General features: G+C 43.8%; 1 long non-coding RNA gene across 1 annotated transcript; it reads left to right on the forward strand.

The window, feature by feature from the left end:
* The first annotated feature begins 4,473 nt into the window (after positions 1 to 4,473).
* Positions 4,474 to 16,125, forward strand: LOC135527401 (uncharacterized). Its single transcript, XR_010453432.1, has 3 exons — positions 4,474 to 4,727; positions 6,595 to 6,730; positions 14,855 to 16,125. It is a non-coding gene; the product is annotated as an uncharacterized LOC135527401 (long non-coding RNA).
* Positions 16,126 to 16,940: the final 815 nt, after the last annotated feature.

Raw genomic sequence — 16,940 nt, forward strand, 5'->3', positions numbered from 1 at the left:
GCATTTCCATTGGAGAATTGCTGTTAGCCTGTTGATGCTCTGGGGGCGCTATTTCATTTTTGGATGAAAAACGTTCCCGTTTTAAACAAGATATTTTGTCACAAAAAGATGCTCGACTATGCATATAATTGATAGCATTCGAAAGAAAACACTCTGACGTGTCCAGAACTACCAAGATATTTTCTGTGCGTGCCCTAGAACGTGAGCTTCAGGCAAAACCAAGATGAGACGGCATCCAGGAAATGAGCAGGATTTTTGAGGCTCTGTTTTCCATTGTCTCCTTATATGGCTGTGAATGCGAGAGGAATGAGCCTGCCCTTTCTGTCGTTTCCCCAAGGTGTCTGCAGCATTGTGACGTATTTGTAGGCAGATCATTGGAAGATTGACCATAAGAGACCACATTTACCAGGTGTCCGCCCGGTGTCCTGCGCGAAATTGGTGCGCAAAAGTCACCTGCCAGTATTTTTCCATGGGATACAGAGAGGAAAGCAAGCTTCCACGAACTGCATATCATGCTAAACTTACAGTGAAAAAAAGTGTTTTGTTAGAATGAAGAGATATGTGAAAAAACACCTTGAGGATTGATTCCAAACAACGTTTGCCATGTTTCGGTCGATATTATGTAGTTAATCCGGAAAAAGTTTTACGTTGTAGGTGACTGAATTTTCGGTTCGTTTCGGTAGCCAGACGCAATGTAGAAAACGGAACGATTTCTCCTACACACAGACGCTTTCAGGAAAAACTGCACATTTGGTATGTAACTGAGAGTCTCCTCATTGAAAACATCAGAAGCTCTTCAAAGGTAAATGATTTTATTTATTTGGTTATCTGGTTTTTGTGAAAATGTTGCGTGCTAAATGCTACTCAAAATGCTATGCTAGCTTTGCATACTCTTACACAAATTAGTCAATTTCTATGGTTCAAAAGCATATTTTGAAAATCTGAGATGACAGTGTTGTTAAGAAAAGGCTAAGCTTGAGAGCAGACACATTATTTTCATTTTATTTGCGATTTTCAGAAATCGTTAACGTTGCGTTATGCTAATGAGCTTCATGAAAATCCCAAATCTTAGGTCAGTTCATCACAAGCTTTATTTTTAACAAATGTGGGTCATCTCAGAGGTTTATACATGTTGCTTCTGAGGCTTTAGTCACAAACCCGGATCCGGGATGGGGAGTTTCAAGAAGTTAGAGACCATATAGGGCGAATGGACGCATGGTGTCTCCCGGAGAAAACGTTGCGTAAAATACTGAGGTACCCATTTTTCCAGTAGTTTCTTGAGAAACCAACTGCCTCCACGGATATATTATTGAATACATATGTTAAAAGCACTTTGAGGATGGATCCTAAACAACGTTTGCCGTGTTTCTGTTGATATTACGGAGCAAATTTTGAAAAAAGTTTGGCGTTTTAGTTGAAGTATTTTCGGTCAATTTCTCAGCCAAGCAGGATGAACAAACGTGACGTTTTTTTGCCTACAAAAATAGATTTTTTGGGGTAAAAGGAAAATTTGCTATCTAACTGGGAGTCTCCTGAGTGAAAGCATCTGAAGTTCTTCAAAGGTAAATGATTTAATTTGGTTGCTTTTCTTATTTTTGTGAAAATGTTGCCTGCTGCCAGCACAGCCTAGCATAGCACCCCAACTTCTAAACTGTCCTGGACTTTCTTGAAAGTAATGATGGTCAATATTATGCCATGCTAAACTTAAACAAATGCTTGTCTAACGTTGGCTGTAACGCATATTTTGAAAATCTGAAACGACAGTGTTGTTAACAAAAGGCTAAGCTTGTGTTTCAATATATTTATTTCATTTCATTTGCGATTTTCATGAATAGGAAACGTTGCGTTATGGTAATGCGCTTGAGGCTATGAATACGCTCCCGGATACGGGATTGCTCGTCGCTAGAGGTTGACAACTGACATGCACTGTCAACTGTGGGACCTTATATAGACAGGTGTGTGCCTTTCCAAATAATGTCCAATCAATTGAATTTACCACAGGTGGACTGTGGTATGTGGTGTTCCCACCAGCCTGCCCACTTGGGGCGAAATGTAGGGAAAATGACATAATTCAGAAAACAGTCACTTTTTGGAATGAGATGCATCCAATGCAAAAAAACGTCTCTAGCTTAAACTGACAGATTTTTATGATCCCTTAGTCTCTCTGGCACTATTGGGTGATGGGTGGTGCTGAGCTACATGAAGTTATAAAACTCACAGGCAGGGAAATCCGAAACAGCCACACCTAAATATGGGTAGCATAATTACAGAAGTCTGCTGGGAGCCCTGCTCGACCAGCTATGTTCCACCACCCCCGTCACCCCCTGTCACTCCCCCTCGATGGCACGTTAGGAGAGGCCAGGGGACAGACAACTGTGTCTCGGCACCCTAAATCAGGGCTAGTTTGCTGTGTCCAGTAGGGTGTCATGGTAGGCTCTCCAACAGAGCCCAATAGTGTCCCAAGGAGGGAGCCAGAGAAGGAGGGTGGGCATGGCGGCTGCTCTCTTACCAGGGCAGGATGGTGGTCCACTCCTGGGTCTGGAGGATAGGATGGTGGTCCACTCCTGGGTCTGGAGGATAGGATGGTGGTCCACTCCTGGGTCTGGAGGATAGGATGGTGGTCCACTCCTGGGTCTGGAGGATAGGATGGTGGTCCACTCCTGGGTCTGGAGGATAGGATGGTGGTCCACTCCTGGGTCTGGAGGATAGGATGGTGGTCCACTCCTGGGTCTGGAGGATAGGATGGTGGTCCACTCCTGGGTCTGGAGGATAGGATGGTGGTCCACTCCTGGGTCTGGAGGATTCTCCGTCACAGGCTTCACACCCAGAAGACGAGTCTCACGTGTGGAGTGCTGGCGTTGGCACAGTTGGTGCGCCTGAGGCCTTTTGGTAGGCGGTGATGAAGGCTGCAGCATCCACTCGAGCACAGCAGACTGGATTGGTGGGGGCAGGGCTCCTACCTGGACCGGTGCATAGGCTGATGGCTGATGCACGGCTTGACGATGTTGTGCCTGGAGAAATGCTGCTCATGCTGGAGGCTGGAACTCAGTTCTCGCAGACTAAGGACCAGGCTGGGGTACAGCTGGCTGGGCCAACAGAGTGGACTGTTGGAGCAGAGTAGAGGTTTGCAGGGGGTGATGAGGTGATGCTGCTTGGCTTCTGAAGGCTGACACCACTTGTCCAGTAGGCTTTGGCCCAGTCCCCATCACAGACGTCCCCTGTAGTGTTGCTGGGGCCGAGGAGGTGGTGCATCCCTGCTCAGGCTCCCCAAGTCACCTGTCCTGTCACCCAGTTCCCCCAACGGGATGAGGCTTTAAGTTTTAAGTCCACGCTGTCATTGCCTAAACAGGCAGAAGGGATTTATAAAATCCGGGAGAGCAATAGGTCAAACTCCAAGCTGCCTTTACTCCACATGCTGATGAAGAAAAGGGGGTGTAATCTGAGGGCGGAGGTCTGGATGGTTAGTCTCCTGTGAATTCTCTGTAAGCTGCCATAGTGGTGCCAGCAAGTCCCAAATCCGACGAGTTAAAGGACCATGAAAGAGAATAGCTCTCAAGTTGGGCTGATTCACTGAAACCTTTACCGGTCAAATGAATAAGGCAACCTCACAGAGAGTTACACACACTACAGAACTTTATTTACAGATGTCATATGAGATGGATGTGGTTCTGTACAGAGAAAGATAAAGGAATTAATATACGAATAAACATAGCATGAGAATGAATGAGTAATAATAATATTGACTGTATAAGGAGATAGTGACATAAGGAAAGGACTGTATAACACATAGCATCAACTACTATTAACAACTAGCAATAGTAACAACCAACAGTAAATGCACAAGTTTCAATGACATCACTCATGTCTGTCCTTGCACTCCATCACTCTTGTCCACTTGGAGAGAGACTGAAGAGGCTCTGACCTGAATAGGCAGAACTGTCAGGTGTCCTGCCCCCTAACAACCTATGGGTGGCCTGGTAGCAGAGGTCACTGGGAGTTTGGGGAGACAGTTTATGATCCCCTAGTCTCTAGCAGGACAACTGCAGTGCGTTTGCAGGACAATTGCAGTGCGCACTCGCATGGGGGCAGAGCAGTGGAGGCTCCTCAGAGGAGGAAGGGGAGAACCAACCTCCAACATTGAAAAACGCATCCTTTTTAGATAAAACTATACTAAATATATTCACGTCACCAAATAGTTAATTAAAACACACTGTTTTGCAGTGAAGGTCTACAGCATCCTCAAAAGCACTGTAGGGTAGCACCATGTTGTAGCCGGAGGACAGCTAACTGCTGTCGTCCGGCTACACAGTGATAGACTTACACAGTGATTATAGACTTACACAGTGATTATGACAACCTCCGGAGGACACCCTCCAACCCTCCAACCTTTCAGAGCTCTTGCAGCATGAACTGACATGTTGTCCACCCAATCAAAGGATCAAAAAATGAATATTGTACTGAAAGCATAATCTACAGCGAGCTAGCACTGCAGTGCATAACATGTGGTGAGTAGTTGACTCAAAGAGAGGGAAAGGCAATAGTTGAACAGTTTTCAACAAATTAATTTCTTCAACACCGAATGAGACGCAAGAGAGAGAAAGTTTCAATTACTTAGCTAGCAAATGCAGCTGGCTAGTTTAGTTACTCATACACCTGACTCAAACAGAGGGATGCTATGTTAGCTAGCTGGCTACAACTATCCAACACAACACTAAATCTCTTCCAAGGTAAGCTTTTGGTTTAATTAATTTATTGCCACCGGGGACTGCCTGTGTAACTGCTCACTGACTATACACTGTAATACTACTGCATTATTGTAGCGGGTTTACTAATGCATTAGTTCTATTAGCTATGTTGACTAGGACGTTACTTTAGCTAATAAGGGAAAAACAATATGGTGTGTGTGTAGCGGTTATGACATGGTTTGGCTTGGAAAGTTTTTTTTCCCCTGGTCAAATACAACTGATGTGTTGTTCATTGAGGTCCACAAACGAAAGGAAAAGCTGAGAGGGAATACAATGAGGCTGCTTTGAAATTGATCTGTGTTTATACGTGATCAAGGGTGTATTCATTCTGCTGATTCTGTTGAAAAATGTTTCTTAAACGGAAGCAAACGTAACGGGAATAAAAATACCAGAATTTGTCTAATAAAATCTCTTGTTTGTATCTGTTGAACTAATGATTACACCCTAGATGAGCTAGATGCAGGCAGGAGTGTGCAAGACGGTATTGAATGTGTCACTGTCTGTCCATGTGACACTGTCTGTCATCTCAAATTTTTATCTCGACCTGTGTGCACCTACATTGTAAAATTCATAGGCTAGGTTAGAGCAACCTCATGATGGGTAGAGAGAAAATTAGAGTATCATGTAGTAGCCTAAACCTATCGCTGTTACATTGAACTGGGTGAAGGGAATATGAATGACAGTTGTCGCTGTTGCATTGAACTGGGGGAAGGGAATATGAATGACAGTCGTCGCTGTTACATTGAACTGGGGGAAGGGAATATGTATGACAGTCGTCGCTGTTACATTGAACTGGGGGAAGGGAATATGAATGACAGTCGTCGCTGTTACATTGAACTGGGGGAAGGGAATATGAATGACAGTTGTCGCTGTTACATTGAACTGGGGGAAGGGAATATGAATGACAGTCGTCGCTGTTACATTGAACTGGGGGAAGGGAATATGAATGACAGTCGTCGCTGTTACATTGAACTGGGGGAAGGGAATATGAATGACAGTCGTCGCTGTTACATTGAACTGGGGGAAGGGAATATGAATGACAGTCATCCAAAAGTCTGACCTTCTGCAGGTGCTCATGAAAAGAAAATCCTCCTCCCTCATCATAAATTGCACTGACCACCACAGGGGGAGGGGGGCGGGGTGGTGAAGGAGGAATTTTCCAAGATTCATAAATAAGAAAATAGCTGTTTGAAGGGCAATTCATTTGAATAACAAGAGAGGAAATAGACTAGATGTTTAATAAATATGTCACAATTTAAAAACGACACCAATCTGAAAGGGCACTTTTCTCATAGGAGGGCAAATGGGAAAGGCGGTCAAGCACCCTTAGACCTCTATCTGTGCACATGCCTGACACACACACACACACACAAACACCCACACCCACACACTAGCCCACTATTCTCTTATAGAATACGCCAGGTGCCAATTCTGCGGGTACCAGGTTACGTTTGGACCTGGCGAAATGTGGTTGAGTGCAACGTTGAGTGCAACGTTTAGCTTCTAGTACTAGGTTGGCAGCTTGCTAGGGTGTTGTGGCTGGGGACGATTGATGTTTAAGCCGTAGACTCTTGCTCCAAAGGACGTTTAAGCAAGCTAACTCCGGCTCCGAAGGTTGTGTGTTCAACCAGTGCTAGACACCCTAACTGTACTGTCCTCCTGTTGGTGTGTGTAATAGAAATAAGACAGACAGCCAAACTCCATTCAAAAACCATGTCAAGAGTCAGGATTTCCCAAACCTCCAGTATTTAATGATTGATATACCGGTGTAAAAAGGAAATACTTTTTGAAGGCAGAAACAACACGGTTGGTCAACTGATCCAAATGCTTCCTATGTCCTGTTTTACAGGCACAGCACCATAGAAGAAGTACCATAGAAGAAATGCGGTGTAACAAGGTGTAACACAATACAACGGCCATGGGTGGCTCGGCTAAGCCCGAGATGAGCCTCTCTTTTAGGAAGAGAAGGACTGGGTGCTTTGAAGGTGAGAGGAGAAACCCAGCTGTTTGTCTTGTCCTTGTCTGTCTTTTCAACAAGGCTTGCTTTGAATGCATAGGAGAAACCAACCTGTTGCTCCCCGCCATGGTTCAGGCACAGAGTGAGGAAGGAGAGATGCCCGTTCTCCACATCTGTTTTGAGGCTGCTCACACTTGGCTTGTGTGCATTGTCCAGGTATGGTTCCCCCACTAGGACCCAGCCTAAGTTGAGTCTCTGAGCTAAGGGGGCATTGTGTGGTCCATTGATTTGTTCTCTCACCTTGTGTAATCTGATAATGTCTCTCCCTAGTAACAGACAGATTTTGGCACTTGGATCCAGCTACAGGATGTGGGTTACCAATGGTGTAGGTATGTTAGATCAGTTGTTGAGGATGTCATTGCGCTCATTGCGCTCCTTGAGTGGAGGAAGGGCTTACTCTTCCATTCACTGCTTCGATCTGGAAGCCATCAGCTTTTCTCCCTGCTGTTTCCACGACTCCCACGCATGTCCTCAGTGAGTAGGGGGATGGGCTGTCCTGGTTGCTGAACCGATCGAAAAAGTTTGACCTTGTCAGTGATCGGATGCTCTGGTCATTGAGTATTGTGTATATCTTGATCGTGTTTTCACGCTACTCCTGGGGGTATACTCTCACCAGACATATTTTAGAGCATGACCATGTTGTCGGACCGGTGTCACATAACTCAGGGAGCTGACTGCAGGTGCAGTGGTTGGGGTTTCGTCCTCCTCCCCATAGTTGTCAGATGCAGGGGTGAAGGCCATTGAGGTCCATAGCTGTGTTTTGGCAGTCACTTTCACACTCATTACATTTCACTGCTATCTTACAGTCCCTTGCAAGGTGAAAAGATGATGCATAACACATGAAAAACATTGTTGTTGGTCTTAGCTCTGAAGCCTCTGCATTTTCTAAGCGGATGAGGTAGATTGTGGATGTGGCAGTTTTTACCTGGGCCATCTTATGTCTTTGTGGTGGTTTCTGCGTTGGGGTCAGTAGCCATGTTAACATCTGTTTTGTGTCTAAAAAAATACAGGGGGATTTGAACTTACGTTTCTCATGGCACGATTCTCACTTCTCGCATGGCCACTGCTACTGCTGGGGATAGCAGATGAAGAAGGAGAATTGGGGAAAGCACTTGTTATGTTCGTCTTACTTTGAGTCTCGAGAGATACATTTTTCTTGGAAGCCCTGTGGCAGCTCAACTTTGGTAAAACATACTATGGGGTGTAGGACTCTCGCAACCTACAGTCACACCTGTCAAGGCCAATGAAATCCACGCCTCGCTGGTAGCCCCGCCTTCCACAGGTGATAAATTAGAAACAATTAGTTATTCTTCAAATTGCTTGGCCTGACTATAGCAATGAGTAAGTTGGCTGATGTGACCGAAACGTCAAAGGCTAGCGAGCCGGTTTTGTTAATTAAAACATACTCATGTTGGTTGTCTTGTATGTCTTCGGCTCAGGACATGCTCAGGCTGCCCTCACTTGAATCATTTTGTGTGCGAGACTAGGGGACGGCTGGCAATGTTTCCCTAAACAGACGTGGTGCAGGTTCTCTTAACAATCATATCGAATTCTTTATGGGGCTTGGTGTTTAAGATAGTGACTTCCTCTCCCGGGTGCCCGTACATCGGCTGAGTCTGAGTTGCGGGACACAGAGAGGGTTTGAGTCGTTGGTCGGGTCGAATGTCTCCCAGCTCCTGTGTGTTCTGTCACTGGTTACGGGAGGCTACTCCAAGAGAGAGGTCGACCAGGCTTTGTGGGTATCCCCCCATCTCCTGTGTCTGCCTTTTAAGCACCACTTCCCTCACTTCCTAGAAGGTTCCGGGTCCTACTAGGGCTGTTTCGGTGACTGTAATACCGCCACACCGGCAGTCACAGTTGAGTATCGGTAATCTCCTTTTATGCACTCTGGACATGCTTTGGTAGTACCAAATTTACCAACTACCATCAAGCCCTAATGGCTGGTACTCAGGGCACTATTGTCCCTCTAACCACTCTGACATCAATGCAAATGCAATCGTATCATCAAAACAGTAGAACTTTTGTACTTTTAAAACTCATCTCCCTGTGATGATCAATTTGAAGAAAGAAGTTCAACAGCAGGTTGAAACTGTCACGCCCTGGCCATAGAAAGGCTTTTATTCTCTATTTTGGTTAGGCCAGGGTGTGACTAGGGTGGGCATTCTAGTTTCTTTATTTCTATGTTTTCTGTTTCTGTTTTGGCCGGGAATGGTTCTCAATCAGGGACAGCTGTCTATCGTTGTCTCTGATTGGGAATAATACTTAGGCAGCCTGTTTTTCCACCTTAGTTGTGGGTACTTGACTTTGTTAGTGGCCTGTATAGCCCTAGTAAGCTTCACATTCATTTTTGTTGTTTCTTGTTTTTGTTGGTGACATTCTAAATAAAAATAAATGTACAGACACCACGCTGCACCTTGGTCCGGTCATTTCCCTGACGACGTTCGTGACAGAAACAGTGTAAAACATGGTTTTGTGGATGTGGTTTCAAAGACTAACACAGCGCTTTCTAAGGTGATGATTAATTCAAAACATCCATACACATATTAGACTGTATGCGTAGGCTTACGAAAAAAAAATACCTGAATTCTAATTATCATTGTGCAGTTATACAATACATAGCCTACTGGCATATTATGCATGAAAGAAAAACATAAAACCAAACTGATTTAAGATGTCCTTGGGTACATAATTGGTATGTATGGACTGTTATCACGTTATAGGGAAGACCTAGATGCAGACAGTGTCGAAGTAACAAAAGTTTATTACTAGAACAGGGGGAGGCAAAACAACAGGTCAAGGGCAGGCAGAGGTCAGTAATCCAGATCAGAGTCCAAAAGGTATAGAATGGCAGGCAGTCTTAGGGTAAAGGCAGGCAAAGGTCAATAATCCAGTGTAGTGTGCCAAGGTACAGAACACCAGACAGGCTCAGGGTCAGGGCACTAGAAACAGACAGGAGCAAGGGGATAATCGCTGATAGGCTTGACGAACAAAATGAACTGGCAACAGACAAACAGAGAACACAGGTATAGATACACAGGGGATAATGGGGAAAACGGGCGACACCTGGAGGGGGTGGAGACAAGAACAAAGACAGGTGAAACAGATCAGGGTGTGACAACTGTATTATTATGCATACTGGATGGACTGGTAACTTTATGCTACCCTCCAAAATGTATATCCATAAATCTGGCAGAGAACGTATAGCCCTAGGCAATGCTGTTGGTTCATTGATTGTGCATGGTGGCTTACAGTTCACCTACAATTGGTGAATGTGTATTTGATTTCGAATAACCTAGCAATAGGGAATGTTTAGATTTTCATATTTAATTGGGTGCCACATTACCTTTAGATATACAGAATATTCCACCACTATGCATTTCCATCAACTCCTCTATCTCCTTTACTCCTTTCTCGAGCAGACAAACAGGCTGTCAACTGTTTAGTGAAATGTTTCATTGCGATAACATGTTACTATTGATGTTCCCAAACAGATTTCACTTGGTTTCCCAAATTAACTTCTCTGGGATTATGTTAGGTCAGCGCCTAGCCACAGAAAATCATACAGCCATTTTCCAAAGAAGGAGAGGTGTCACAAAAGCTAGAAATAGCGTTAAAATGAATCACTAACCTTTGATGGTCTTCACCGGGTGGCACTCCCAGGACTCCATGTTAGACAATAAATGTGTGTTTTGTTCGATAAAGTTCATCTTTATGTCCAAAAACCTCATTTGAAATTGGTGCGTTATGTTCAGAAATGCATTGTCTCAAACAAACATCCAGTGAAAGTGCAGAGCCACATCAAATTAGAAAAATACTCATCATAAACATTGATCTAAGATACAAGTGTTATGGATGGGATTAAATATAAACTTCTCCTTATCGCAACCGCTGTGTCAGATTTAAAAAAAACTTTACAGTAAAAGCACACCATGCAATTATGTTAGGTCAGCACCTAGCCACAGAAAACCGTACAGCCATTTTCCAACCAAGGAGAAGTGTCACAAAAGACAGAAATAGCATTATAAATATTCACTTACCTTTGATGATCTTCATCGGAATACACTCCCAGGTCCACAATAAATTTTTGTTTTGTTCGATAAAGTCCATCACTTATGTCCAAATCCCTCCTTTTTGTTCGCGCGTTTAGTTTACAAATTCAAATTCACAAGGCGCGGGCACTTAGTCCAGACGAAAAGTCAAAACAGTTCCATTACAGTTCGTAGAAACATGTCAAACGATGTATATAATCAATCTTTAGGATGTTTTTATCATAAATCTTCATTAATGTTTCAACCGGACAATTCCTTTGTCTTTAGAAATGAAAGGGAACAGAGCTCACTTTCATGGCCGCGCGCGTGACTAAACTAATGGCATTCTGCCAGACCCCTGATTCAAACAGCTCTTATTTGATCCCCCTTCATAGTAGAAGCCTGAAACAACGTTCTAAAGACTGTTGACATCTAGTGGAAGCCGTAGGAAGTGCAATCTGACCCCATAGACACTGTATATTGGATAGGCAATCACTTGAAAAACTACAAACCTCAGATTTCCCACTTCCTGGTTGGATTTTTACAGGTTTTTCCTGCCATATGAGTTCTGTTATAATCACAGACATCCTTCAAACATGTTTAGAAACTTCAGAGTGTTTTCTATCCAAATCTACTAATTATATGCATATTCTAGCTTCTGGGCTAGAATATGAGTAGCAGGCAGTTTACTCTGGGCACCTTATTCATCCAAGCTACTTAATACTGCCCCCCAGTCCCAAAGAAGTTAAGCACTGGATAGCTGCAGTAGTAGTGAGTGGATAAAATCACTGGGGAAGTCAAGCCCCTCCCCCAAAATAGCCATATTACAAACCTATGTATTGTGATAATTGCGTTGTTTGCTCTATTCATATGCTTTGCGACCGTGATCTATGGGCCTGAAGGCCGACACAATAAGAACACACAGTGGCAGAATAAATTCAACCACACCTTTGTTTTATCACAAAACCGGATAGCAACCTCTATCCAGTGAAGTCCACAAAGTATATTGCACGTACAGTAACAGATCTACATGACCTACAGGATGGTCAAGCAAGGTAATGTTTCCAACCTTTTTGGACCACTAAACAACTACTGGTTTATTACCGAAGAGAGTTACTGCAAGTCGCAAAAAAAGCAAGAGTCGTCTCCACTTATTCCAGCACAATTTCAACTTCAACATTACAACAAGTAGGAAAACATGTTGACTCACCCTAATTGTAGAGAAACGCCATTGTCATCATTCTCACATGTTGGTGAACTCTGTCATACAGTACACACTTTTTTTTGTGTCTTAGGCTACCTGGCTAAAATGCTTGCTAGCTAGCTTAACTTCCATTCATTGGCAATGTTAGCCAGTTAACATTAGCCTTATACATCTAGCTGCATATTGAACTTCCATCCTCTCAGGCCAGGGGTACAACAATGTATTAATTAATTAATGGTTGGATCAGAATCAACATTAAAATCATTGGCCAGTACGGAGAAGTAAAACCACAAGTCCAAAATCAATGGTTAATTTAGGAAAGGGACAATTTTAGCTAGCTGGCTAGCTAGCCACCGGTGAACAACAACACAACGAGATGCAACAATTCAAGTTTTTCTGTCAATTGCGTATGCTCTCAATGGGATTTGATAGGAGTGAAACCAAATCCAAGCTGGCTTCCCTTTACACTTTTTTTTGGTGCGCCAGAACCATTCACAGCTGAGCCCGCTCAGTTTAGCTCAACGCTGATTGGCTAATATGTTATACTTTTTTTGTCAAGGGAGACCAGATGTTCGCTGGCTTCCCTTGCCTTCAATGCTACGGCGGCAGCAATGTCATACTCATTTGGACCAGACAGCATCAGATAGATTGCCGACACATAGAGAGATAGAGGGCCCTGTTTCGTTCACTAGGATGCTTTCTCCTGTGAGATACATTCAGCCTCTTGCAAATTGAAGATTTAAATTTTATAATCATGGCCTCTAAACCTTCAAGCTGCATACTGGACCCTATTCCAACTAAACTACTGAAAGAGTTGCTTCGTGTGCTTGGCCCTCCAATACTGAACATAATAAATGGCTCTCTATCCCCTGGATGTGTACCAAACTCACTAAAAGTGGCAGTAATAAAGCCTCTATTGAAAAAGCCAAACCTTGATCCAGAAAATATAAAAAACTATCGGCCTATATCAAATCTTCCATTCCTCTCAATAAAACAAAAAAAGCTGTTGCGCTGCAACTCACTGCCTTCCTGAAAATAAACAATGTATACGAAATGCTTCAGTCTGGCTTTAGGCCCCATCATAGCACTGAGACTGCACTGCACTTGAGACTGTCACCTTTTAATGGCATCAGACTGAGGCTCTGCATCTGTCCTCGTGCTCCTAGACCTTAGTGCTGCTTTTGATACCATCGATCACCACATTCTTCTGGAGAGATTGGAAACCCAAATAGGTCTACACGGACAAGTTCTGGCCTTGTTTAGATCTTATCTGTCAGAAAGATATCAGTTTGTCTCTGTGAATGGTTTGTCCTCTGACAAATCAACTGTAAATTTCGGTGTTCCACAAGGTTCTGTTTTAGGACCACTATTGTTTTCACTATATATTTGACCTCTTGGAGATGTCATTCGAAAACATAATGTTAACTTTCACTGCTATGCGGATGACACACAGCTGTACATTTCAATGAAACATGGGGAAGCCCCAAAATTGCCCTCGCTAGAAGCCTGTGTTTCAGACATAAAGAAATGGATGTGTGCAAACTTTCTACTTTTAAACTCGGGCAAAACAGAGATGCTTGTTCTAAAACAAAGAGATCTTCTGTTGAATCTGACAATTAATCTTGATGGTTGTACAGTCATCTCAAATAAAACTGTGAAGGACCTCGGCGTTACTCTGGACCCTGATCTCTCTTTTGACGAACATATCAAGACTGTTTCAAGGACAGCTTTTTTTCCATCTATGTAACATTGCAAAAATCAGAAACTTTCTGTCCAAAAATGATGCAGAAAAATTAATCCATGCTTTTGTTACTTCTAGGTTAGACTACTACAATGCTCTACTTTCCGGCTACCCGGATAATGCACTAAATAAACTTTAGTTAGTGCTAAATACAGCTGCTAGAATCCTGACTAGAACCAAAACATTTGATCATATTACTCCAGTGCTAGCCTCCCTACATTGGCTTCCTGTTAAGGCAAGGGCTGATTTCAAGGTTTTACTGCTAACCTACAAAGCATTACATGGGCTTGCTCCAACCTATCTTTCTGATTTGGTCCTGCCTTACATACCTACACATACGCTATGGTCACAAGACGCAGGCCTCCTAATTGTCCCTAGAATTTCTAAGTAAACAGCTGGAGGCAGGGCTTTCTCCTATAGAGCTCCATTTTTATGGAATGGTCTGCCTACCCATGTGAGAGACGCAGACTCGGTCTCAACCTTTAAGTCTTTACTGAAGACTCATCTCTTCAGTGTGTCATATGATTGACTGTAGTCTGGCCCAGGAGTGTGAAGGTGAACAGAAAGGCTCTGGAACACCAAACCGCCCTTGCTGTCTCTGCCTGGCCAGTCCCCGCTCTCCACTGGGATTCTCTGCCTCTAACCCTATTACAGGGGCTGAGTCACTGGCTTACTGGTGCTCTTTCATGCCGTCCCTGGGAGGGGTGCATCACTTGAGTGGGTTGAATCACTGACGTGATCTCCCTGTCTGGGTTGGCGCCCCCCTTGGGTTGTGCCGTGGCGGAGATCTTTGTGAGCTATACTTGGCCTTGTCTCAAGATGGTAAGTTGGTGGTTGAAGATATCCCTCTAGTGGTGTGGGGGCTGTGCTTTGTCAAAGTGGATGGGGTTATATCCTGCCTGTTTGGCCCTGTCCGGGGGTATTATCGGATGGGGCCACAGTGTCTCCTGACCCTCCTGTCTCAGCCTCCAGTATTTATGCGGCAGTAGTTTATGTGTCGGGGGCTAGAGTCAGTTTGTTATATCTGGAGTATTTCTCCTGTCTTATCCGGTGTCCTGTGTGAATTTAAGTATGTTCTCTCTAATTCTCTCTTTCTCTCTTTCTTTCTCCCTCTCGGAGGACCTGAGCCCTAGGACCATGCCTCAGGACTACCTGGCATGATGACTCCTTGCTGTCTCCAGTCCACCTGGCCGTGCTGCTGCTCCAGTTTCAACTGTTCTGGACGTGCTACCTGTCCCAGACCTGCTGTTTTCAACTCTCTAGAGACAGCAGGAGTGGTAGAGATACTCTTAATGATCGGCTATGAAAAGCCAACTGACATTTACTCCTGAGGTGCTGACTTGCTGCACCCTCGACAACTACTTTGATTATTATTATTTGACCATGCTGGTCATTTATGAACATTTGAACATCTTGGCCATGTTCTGTTATAATCTCTCCACCTGGCACAGCCAGAAGAGGACTGGCCACCCCTCATAGCCTGGTTCCTCTCTAGATTTTTTCCTAGGTTTTGGCCTTTCTAGGGAGTTTTTCCTAGCCACCATGCTTCTACACCTGCATTGCTTGCTTTTTGGGATTTTAGGCTGGGTTAATGTACAGCACTTTGAGATATCAGCTGATGTACGAAGGGCCATATAAATACATTTGATTTGAAGAAATATTATGTTGGAAAATGTTTTTGTGTAAGCCTGGCTTCCCTTGGCATCCATGAATATACGCCACTGGTTAGCTGCAGGAAGATGGTTAGAGAGCCCATTGCATACAGAGTTTGGGTAGAATATCACCTGTTGGGCAGCTACTCAAACAGTGGTTGATATGTGGAGTGAAATAACTGTTCTTGTATTTATTTCTCAGCTACTCATAACGAGCACATGCTCCGCTATAAAACCCAAGTAGCCTACAAAATGGACCGGCCTGAAAGCACACGGCCTCCATTCATTCGCTATTCATGTGCATACAGATGACATGTCTTTTTTCCCCTGACCCTGTTCCTGCCCATTTGATAATGGGCCATTCTAAATCGAAAGACAAGATTCAATTGAGAATAGTCTGATGGGTGAAAATGTGATGATCACTTGATGAGAGAACAGCTGTGTAGCCTGGGGCAAGGAACAGAGTGCAAGCTTTTTTCTGCAACTTTCTCAAATCATCAATGGCCGATATAGTCGCACCATGGAGCCCATATATACTGAACAAAAATATACTAAACCCCTCACTGCTTTCAGCAGTAAGCCAGAAGCTTGCTTACAGTGGGATGAGTGTGATTTTGCTGAAAATAATGGTCCCTATGTTAAAAATATATGTATTGAAGTTTGACAACAAGAGCATTATCTATGAATGTAATGGATGCATGGCCCTGGTGCATGTGTGTGTGTGTGTGTGTGTGTGTGTGTGTGTGTGTGTGTGTGTGTGTGTGTGTGTGTGTGTGTGTGTGTGTGTGTGTGTGTGTGTGTAAGCATTGTCTCACAAAAATCGCTGGTTGAAAACTGTTTTCTGTCCGAAAAATGATAATTGGCCCTCTTTTTGTCACCCACAAACAGGTGTGACTGTACAATAATATAAATGCAACATGCAACAATTTCAAAGATTTTACTGAGTTACAGTTCATATAAGGACATTTGTCAATTAAAAAAAATGTATTTGGCCCTAATCTATGGATTTCACATGACTGGGCAGGGGTGCAACCATGGGTGGGCCTTGGAGGGCATAGGCCCAATCACAGCCAAGCCCACCCACTGGGGAGCCTGTCCCAGCCAATCAGAATGAGGTTTTCCTCACATAAGGAAGCCCCCCTCAGGCAGTCCCACAGGTGAAGAAGCCACATGTGGAGGTCCTGTGCTGGAGTGGATACACATTGTCTGTGACTTTGAAGCCTGTTGGAAGTACTGCCAAAATCTCTAAAATGACATTGGAGGCAGCTTGTTGTAGAGAAATGAACATTAAATTATCTGGCAACAGCTCTGGTGGACATTCCTGCAGTTGCACACTCCCTCCAAACTTGAGACATCTGTGGCATTGTGTTGTGTGACAAAACTGCACATTTTAAAGTGGAATTTTATTGTCCCCAGCAGAAGGTGCACCTGTGTAATGATCATGCTATTTAATCAGCTTCTTGATATGCCAGACCTGTCAGGTGGGTGGATTATCTTGAAATTAAATGCATACTAACAGGGATGTATACAAATTTGTGCACAAAATTTGAGAG

The sequence above is a fragment of the Oncorhynchus masou genome, chromosome 5 (genome assembly GCF_036934945.1).
Source record: "Oncorhynchus masou masou isolate Uvic2021 chromosome 5, UVic_Omas_1.1, whole genome shotgun sequence".
NCBI classification, from domain to species: Eukaryota; Metazoa; Chordata; class Actinopteri; order Salmoniformes; family Salmonidae; genus Oncorhynchus; species Oncorhynchus masou.